This window comes from Arvicanthis niloticus, chromosome 29 (assembly GCF_011762505.2).
Source record: "Arvicanthis niloticus isolate mArvNil1 chromosome 29, mArvNil1.pat.X, whole genome shotgun sequence".
Classification (NCBI taxonomy): domain Eukaryota; kingdom Metazoa; phylum Chordata; class Mammalia; order Rodentia; family Muridae; genus Arvicanthis; species Arvicanthis niloticus.
The window spans coordinates 21,749,352-21,758,017 of record NC_133437.1 but is presented as its reverse complement, the minus strand read 5'-3'; positions in this window follow the sequence as shown (position 1 = coordinate 21,758,017).

Below are 8,666 nucleotides of genomic sequence, written 5' to 3'. Positions count from 1 at the left end.
AAGAGAAATCTATTAAAAAATAAAATCAACAATTTTCTGGAATACCCAAAGAAATCAACTACCTATCTTTTCTCGGCAAACGTGAGTGATAACGACTATCATTACCTAAGTTTTATAGCATTGACATATCAGGTGTCTTTTTTTGTGATTGGCACATGTTCCTTTAATGGATATTAGGAGGATTTTTCTTTGTTCACATATGTAGATTGTCCATATTTTGTTAGCTATAATATCCTACCGTGTGCTGTGTAAATATCCTTTAATTTAATCTGCTCCCAATGGGTGGCTATTTAAATTGTACTGAGCCTTAAGCTTTACCAGTTCAAACTATGGCACTGTGACAGTTTTAAAAAAGAACAGACCCAGAAAGATTGATGTGACCTTCTTATCTTCCTGCCTTGATACAGGTCATGCCACCTAGAATCAATGGCCTGACTCTCCTCTGAAGCACATCATAAAGCCCTGGTCCTCACTGTACCTTGAGGAGAGAGATGTCTTCTTCTCTAAAGACAAGGATACAGAAGGATTGAAGAGTTGGCCTCGCTAAGTTCCCCCAGTTTATTTCCAGTGGGTCATGCCCTCTGTGTCTGACTATTTCTCCACAACTATTCACCTAGCCATCAAAAGTGGAATAAAAATACGGAGGTTTCTGTGTCTTCACTCTTAAGAGCCCCTACATCCCATCTCTAGTTTTAAAATGCATTGTTGTCTCTCTGAAACCTGCCTTTTATTACAGGGTCTCAGCCACAGGCCCCATGGTGAGTAAGAGTAGCCATCTCCCATGTCCTACAATGTCCAGCTTTGCTAGTCTACACAAGGTTACAACTGTCACCAGTGTATCCAGATATTTGGTTGCCTTTTTAGTCAGTTGCTAACTTTGAAAACTGGTCCATTTCTTTTTAAAGAAGACATTGTGTCATCTGTTGGAAAGCAAAGCCAGACACTCCCAGAGCTTCAAAAATTATCTAGAATTTCAATGTGATTCAAGGTACTTTTGTAGTAAAGTAGGCTGGGGGGGGGGGGAATAATGTTGATGTACAGGTAAATAAATTTCAATCTTTATATATACTACAAAATAATTAACTCCAGATGAAAATCATATCAAATTCTACAAGGTTACATTTAAAAAAAAAAATCTTTACAAACTTAATGTAAGTGAATCTCTTTAGTAGGGCATAAAAAAAGCACCTCCTTAAAAATCTGTTTATCTGAAGTTCCCTGTAATTTAAAATGCTTACTCTTCAAAGTGTGCACCTGAAGAAAAAAAAAAAAAAAACAGGGTCCATGTGTGGGTGAGGGTGGGGGGGGGGGTGGATGGAACAGGAGAGCTGTGTAAGGGTGGAGAGAAAGAGGGAGGGGATGGAAAATGGAAGGTAGGGAGGAAGGAAGGGAGGGAGGGAGGCAGGTTAGGGAGAAAGAAAGGTCATTCAGGTAAAGAATGCTACAAAGAAAATCTGATACATTTAATGGGCAATATCTTGAAACAATATTTTACTGTAGATGTACAAAAGGCCCTAAAACCCATGAAAACAGGCTTAGCTGCACATGATGCAAATGCTAGTATACTGGAAGAATTAGGCATGCAAGTGCGCTCGCATGCACACAGACACACACACACACATGCACAAAATAAGTAAATAAAATATAATTAAAAATGTTTAAAGAAATGAGTCTCAAAAGAATTATGCAAAGTAAAAAAAGACACACACACGAGACTATGTGTTATGTGATTTTTCAAATATAAAAGCTCTAGAAAAGTAGAATCATGGACAAAGCAGATCGTAGCTAAAAGAAACTGGGATGAATGTGGGAATTAGGGTTGATTGCAAAGAGACTTGAGGAGCCTTCTAGAGTAATGGGAATGTCATATATTTATTAGCAACTCCTCTTCTTTCTCCCTCACCCCTTCCCTCAAAAATTATATTTTCTCTGGTTTAGCTCAGGCTTTGGCTCTGTTCCTTTTTTCTTTTACTTCTAATATCTCCTCTGTGCACATGACCTCTGACCTCATTAGCGCCTAGAAAATGCTAAACATATTACCTGGCCACCTTCACCGAAATGCCAACATTTGTCCTACATTTTTCCCCTGAGCCCCACACTGTCTTTCCCCCTCTTCTCCACATTCCTCCAGAAGGTCAATCTTTTAGGGCCCGATTTCAGTTTTCTCACCTCTGCTCTAGAAAACAGCTAACTGTGACCAAATCTTGTTGATTTTTATTTCATGATATTAATTACATTCCCACTGACAGCAAACTAAACTGCCTTCTTTTAGTTTTTCTAGTACTATTTTTTTTTAAAAACCCCTAATGTCTTCCTCATCTCCAATATCTATACTGCCTATCACCATAGCACCAGGAACACACCTGCTCTTGACTAATGTATCGCTGCCATCCTCTTCCCAACAACTGTATTAAATGTTTCCATAGAGACACACACAGAACATACATACACAACACGCACATACAACATACACACACAAAACACACAAACATACACCACACCCCACACACCGCACACACATATACATACCACACACACACACACACACACACACACACAGACTCTAAACATGGATTGACCACCCCACTTTATCACTCAGAATACTTCACTCATAGTTTGTCATTCAAAGCCTCACTTTGTCACTCAGAAGTCCCCCCACCCCCATCATTCACTGGGTTACATCTAAAACCTTCCAGTCAGCATTTGAAAGCTGAACAGCCTTCTCTACCCCTCTGAGCAGACAGAGCATCACCTCCAGGCAAATGATTTGCTCATTCTCTTCAACTATAACGAGACCCTCTTCTTCACCTTCTTGTTTCTTAGGCTACTTGTTGGGGGCTGACTTTTAGCAGAAAGCGGCTATCAGCTTTGCAGCCATCTTGAGCCATATACCCTGACATGAGACTTGGATTACAATAGCCTACAACAGCTGAGAACACTCCGATAATCTTGGTTTAGATACCTTGAGATTAAAGGTGTGTGAGACTAAAGGTGTGTAATTTAAGAGTGTGACTTAGAAGTATAGAGATCAGAGTTAGAGACAAGACCTAAGGGCATGATTAAAGGTGTAACTTAGAGGCGTGGCTTAGAAGTGAGACATATAAAAGGCAGAGACAGAACAGATCAGAATCAGACTATAGAGAGAGAATCAGACACATCAGACATTAGGTAGAAGACACTTGGCTCCAGAGAGAATCAGACACAGCAGACAGAGGAGACAGAGAAGGAGACACTTAGAGGAAGAGAGAGTGAAGAATAAACTGGATTGAATCACACCCTGTCTGGTCTCCATTCTTCGAGTCTGCCCTTACCCTCGATCTTGCTGAACCCTGACCCGAAGACCGGAGCGGCAGCTTGGGCCGGGATACAGTGGCCGCCCAAACGTGGGTCGGCCCGGGCCTCAACATTTTGCCTGGGCTGTGACGTTTTTTGGCCGCCCCAACGTGGGGCTAGTGTGGACCCCAACAGCTACTTACCCTACTCAACCTTAACATCCCAAGACCAACATCTGACCACCTCTGTAGAAAGAGGCTCCTCAGTTCTAAAAGTTTACCTCAGCCATTCAGATGATTCATTTGCTAATTACCCGTCTGCTGTCAACCACCGTCTCTTCCATTAACGTTCACTTCTGTGGAGTGCTTTATTAGGTGTTCACGCTTATAAATGTTTTCGCTTCAACCGGAGTTTTTATTTCTTCTTTAACAGGGCATCCTTATCCTCTTTGATCTCACAAAACATTTTAGGGTTATACACACACAGTAGGACTTCAGAAGATGTGTATGGGTTCAGTTTGTAAACTCCTTGTCTTTTGAGAACAGGAACACTCACACTGACAGCCAGGGCCTATTTGAGATCATCATCCTTGTATGTTTTCAGTTCCCAAGTCTTCGTGATGGTTCTTAGAGCATCAAGGATGAACACATCTCCAAACGTCTGTGTCTTCTGTGGCTTTTAGTACTTCTGCCTTGCCTTTTGTTCCATGCACCACCATGAAAAAGATTTGACCCTTACTTACTATACCATTGAGTCGACCGAGCCTAGAGAGTAGTAGACTCTATTACAGGAAGTGAAATAAGAAAAGAATTTCCTGTTTCACAAAGATCTCAGCCAAAATAAATATAAATGGGGAAAAAAGCATCTTTATTATCTGTTTATTGATTTAGCCAGTATTGTTCATATTTAAGTACTTTGGGAAAGATACATGATAACTGACACATTTGTATGAACTGGGGATCTGCAGTCATGAAATAGCCATCTACATGAACACTTTCTCTCAAACAGAATGTTTTCCTTTCAACTGCTGAGTAACCTTTAGTCAGTGACTAAGTAGTAGTCTTCTGCCTCTCCCCCAGGTCACACTCAGCCCGCTTTACCTGATGACCCCAACCCACTGATGACCATCCTAAGGAAAGTTGAAAACAAGAATCTTGTCACATGGTAGCAGCATAAAATTCTGGGTACTGGCTTCTTCAAGCACAATGAAGCCAAGACCTCTGAAGATCAAGTTCATTGGTTCCCACTTTGCTGTGTCTGCGATATCTGACCTCAAGATTTCAGGTGCTCAGCTCCCTGAGCACAGAAGTCCAGCCTCATTCCTCTCTGAAGCTATCTCCCTGTCCTTCCTTTTAACCACAACTCAGAGCAGGTTCTGTCGTGAAGTTGGTACCACTTGAGAAGACACAATGGCATCCGTGTTCTGTGTTCCCAGTGGGCATATGTGTGTATTGTCACACTTAGTTGCCAGGTGTCCTTTTGGTGGAGACAGCCCGCATTTCATTGGGAAGCTCACCTCTTATTTTCATCCTTCGTGATTCTAGGGGTGATGGTTCATCATGATGTATGATTCATAGCATCCAAAGTGACCATTGTACTGAGCATATGACTGTATCAGAGTCAATGAGGGAAGGTTGGGGTCCCAGTGAGTACTGAGAGATTTGTGGGGAAACAGCTATTCTTCTTCCTGTATTTGAAGCTGACAATCATCTTGCCATTGAATAGAATTGAGTTTTTTTTTTTTTTTTTTTTACTCTAACAACAACAAATAGAATCGCTGTCAAAATATCACAGTAGTGGGAAAAGCCAGTGGGGGTAAATCTTTCCTTCTGTCCTAGAGAATGAAATCTCTGGTCTAGATGGAGACCTAACATGCAATTGAGCAGTTGACGACCTGGTTAAGGGACCACCACTAGGAAGGCAAGCTCACCCTAAGCCATGCTGAAGAGATGGGAGGAATAATTATCCCTTTAACGAGATACTGTACTTTTCTTTCTCCAAATTCCCACCACCTAGCACAGTTCTTCCAAGCCACTGCAAAGTTCTGCTTTGTCTGCCCACCTTTGTTTAGACTCAGAAAGGTTTAGCCTTTCCTTTTTCTACTTTTCTGTCTCTTTCAACTGCTGAGGAACCTAAGCATGCTTTTTTTTTTTCCTGATACTTTGGGCTTCCTTACTCTTTCTCTAAATCTCGCCTCCCCACCATGTGGTTACTCATCTGCCATATGGCTGATGCTCCATGCTGGCTAAACTGTGTGACCTTTTTCCTTGTCTTCTCCATTCTCCTACTTGGACATCTGCCAAGATTTAGTTTTCCTGCTCTTGGGGGACGGGGGGGGGGGGGAGTGGTGGTTTCTTTTCATTATGTATTATTTGTGAATGTAATGTCTATTCTATATATCTGCGTGTGGCTGTGTGCGTGTAAGTGTGGGTGCCCAAGTATCTGGAGGCATCAAATCTCCCAGGGTTTCTTCCATTAACCCTTCCCCCTCTGCCTGTTGTGAACTGTTTAACCTGGGTGATGGGCACCGAACGTGGGTTCTTTGAAGGAGCAGTACACTCTCTTAAACCCTGAGCCAGCCTAAGATTGTCTTTTAAACTTCAAAAAAAATTGTTCCCCAAGCTTCTGTTTGAGTCTGTCATTAAATTATTTTATTAATGAGACTAAGAACCCCAAAGGGGACTTGGACTTCCCCTGTACCGTGTGGTGACTCCTGCAGAACTCACTAAAATTCCAGTCAACAGTGACAACAGGTAAGATTGCCATGAGCCCCAAAGGTACTTTTCTAATGAGCACCGACTATGTCCTGCTGACAGTATTTAGCTTTTCTGGCAGTCTTTAGTTTTCTGTCACTTATAACTGGAACAGAGCACTGAGAACCACCCACTTTGCCACCAAACTGCAAAAATGATCATATCTGCTATGGAGGTTGAGAAAGGGCTACTGGTGGGGGAGGGGGGTGGCTATTCATGCTGATGCTGGGAAAGAGTGCAGCCTGGGAATCAGAAACCTAGAGCAGTGGCTTCTAGTTGAGTCAGTTTTCGTTTTCCAGCAGGGTTGTCTTCTTCGAGCAATAGTGATTGAGAGTAGCCATCTACTCTGTGAGAGCTTTAACAGCTGTGTCACAGTAGCTTGGTGAAGGCGTCACTTGCCAGGGAGTGTGCTGAAGGTGCTCTCCAAAGCCACGAGAAGGCCTCTCCTAAAAGAGGGAGAGTGGACCAGGCAGCTGTGACACAGTTGCCAGCAACTGGCAGGACCATGACACCTATAGAACATTCTAGTCACGCATAGTCTCTCCACAGAAGATACTGAGGCACCGAGGAGAGATCATGCCTCCTCTGGATTAAAAAATGAATGTGTTTCCAGAAGTATCTGCCCTTGCTGGATTTGGGTAATGTTGTTTCATCACTAGGCTCCATCAATGTATTGTCCAGACTGGGGCTGGGGAGTACTTCAGAGTAGAGAAAACGCTTAGCGTTCTTCAGACACTAGGCTATGTTTCCCAGGACTGTAAAAAAAATGAAATGCCCAGTGGGCTGTGCCCTTTGCTTAGTGAGTATCTCTGATATTATTGACTTGAAGAAACTTGAAGTATTGGCCTCCGCTCTGCTCGCTTCATCTTATGTTGATGTTTTTCTCAACTAAAAATAGCAGCTTCCTGCTTTCCTGCGATCAGGCGCCTTCAACATCAATGTTGAAATATTTACTTCAGCTCCAGGAAAACGAGTCTGTTATGTCTCTACAGTTCGGCTGGCGGAAGCAAAGTTTTCTTGGCAACACCCCCACAGCAGCCTGCAGGAAAGGGTCACCCAAATCTACAAAGGGGCAATCGGCAAAGACTGCCTTTCTTCTCTCTCCTTTTTCCCATTTAGCTCTGAGCTATGAACATGCTTAAAAGCACCAGCAAGGAGGCCAGTTCTGAATGGTCTTTGTTCTCTGAGATAAGTTCAAAGATATCAAAAGTCACCCTCTGAGGCTGGAGGGAAAATGCTTTCTACTTAACCGCCAAAAGAGTTGAAAGTCTACGGGCTCCCCAGAAATTCAAAGGTAAGAACCAAGAAGGTAGTTGAAGATTGTTTCCTGACATTGGAAAATCGATTTTTTCTTTTTTTTTTTCCTCCTTCCCCCCCCCTTTTTTTTCTCCCACTGCCCCCACCCCTGCAGGCAAATCAGATTTATGCAGCTGTGCCTTTTGAACAATTAGACACACCTAGACAACCAAAAGGCCATGCCAAGAAACTGTCCCCAGGACAGAGACAGTGAGTGTTCTGACATCCTATGTACTGGTCGGCTTTTTACAGTCTGAGACCCTCCCATGCGTGTTTCCCACACATAAAAAATGCAAGCATCCAACCCATATGCCTGAGTGTCTTTTTCTCTGTGTTGCTGGTCAGAGCAGCTGGCAAAACATGACCTAGGACTCAGGAACCCCTTGACACATCAGCCCACCGAGGTCCTTGGGTCATGGTCAAAAAGATGTCTGGGTCTTTAAAAGACACTGATTGTTTAAAGAACGAAATCATTCCTCTGAAACCTTAACCCAGCATCATAATTGGACCCAGAAAGATACTGTGAGAGTCTCAATGAAAAAGACGTGTGTGTGTGTGTGTGTGTGTGTGTGTGTGTGTGTGTGTGTGTGTGTATGTATGTGAGAGAGAAAGAATGAGAGAGAGAGGAGTGTAGGGTGGGGGTGGGGGATGGGGGGAGAGGTGTATTGAGGCCAAAGATCAACTTCGGATGCTCCCCCTCCACTTTTTGATACAGTGTTTTTCATTCCCCATGTCATTGCATGGCCATTGAGCCCCCAGGGAATCTGTCTGCTCTATCTCCCCCAGCACAGGAGTCACAAGCATGCGCTAGCATGTAGTTCTTTTACACAGGTGCTAGGAGTCAAACTCAGATATTCAAGCATGCACCCTGCTGACTGAGCAGCTGTCCCAGCCCACCTCCTTTTTTGTTTTGCTTTGACTCCTATTCACAAAGAAGAAAAGCCTGACACCAGAATAGGGTGATGCTAGTCTGGTACTGGAAGAAGACTCAGATGAGGACTCACAAGTCCTGAGGGCTCCCCAAACTTGATGTTAGCATCTATGTAAAAATTCAAGGCAGGAAAAGTTTACTGGTCATGAGGCCATCGGTCAGTGTCCAAGCAAGCCTCTGGTGTTTCTCATCCCAGGCCATGCATTGGAGTATGTGATTAAAACCCTCTGTTATGCGGCGGTGAGGCGAGGAAAGAACGGAAATGATCAGTTGCCATCTGGGCCAATCATAACCTAGGGACTTCCATCCCCATCTGTGTTTTCTACAGCTTGTGGTATCTCACATTTGGAGGCTCACAAAGATTATGAACTCACCCATTATCATCTCTATTTTATATAAAAGCACAACACAAG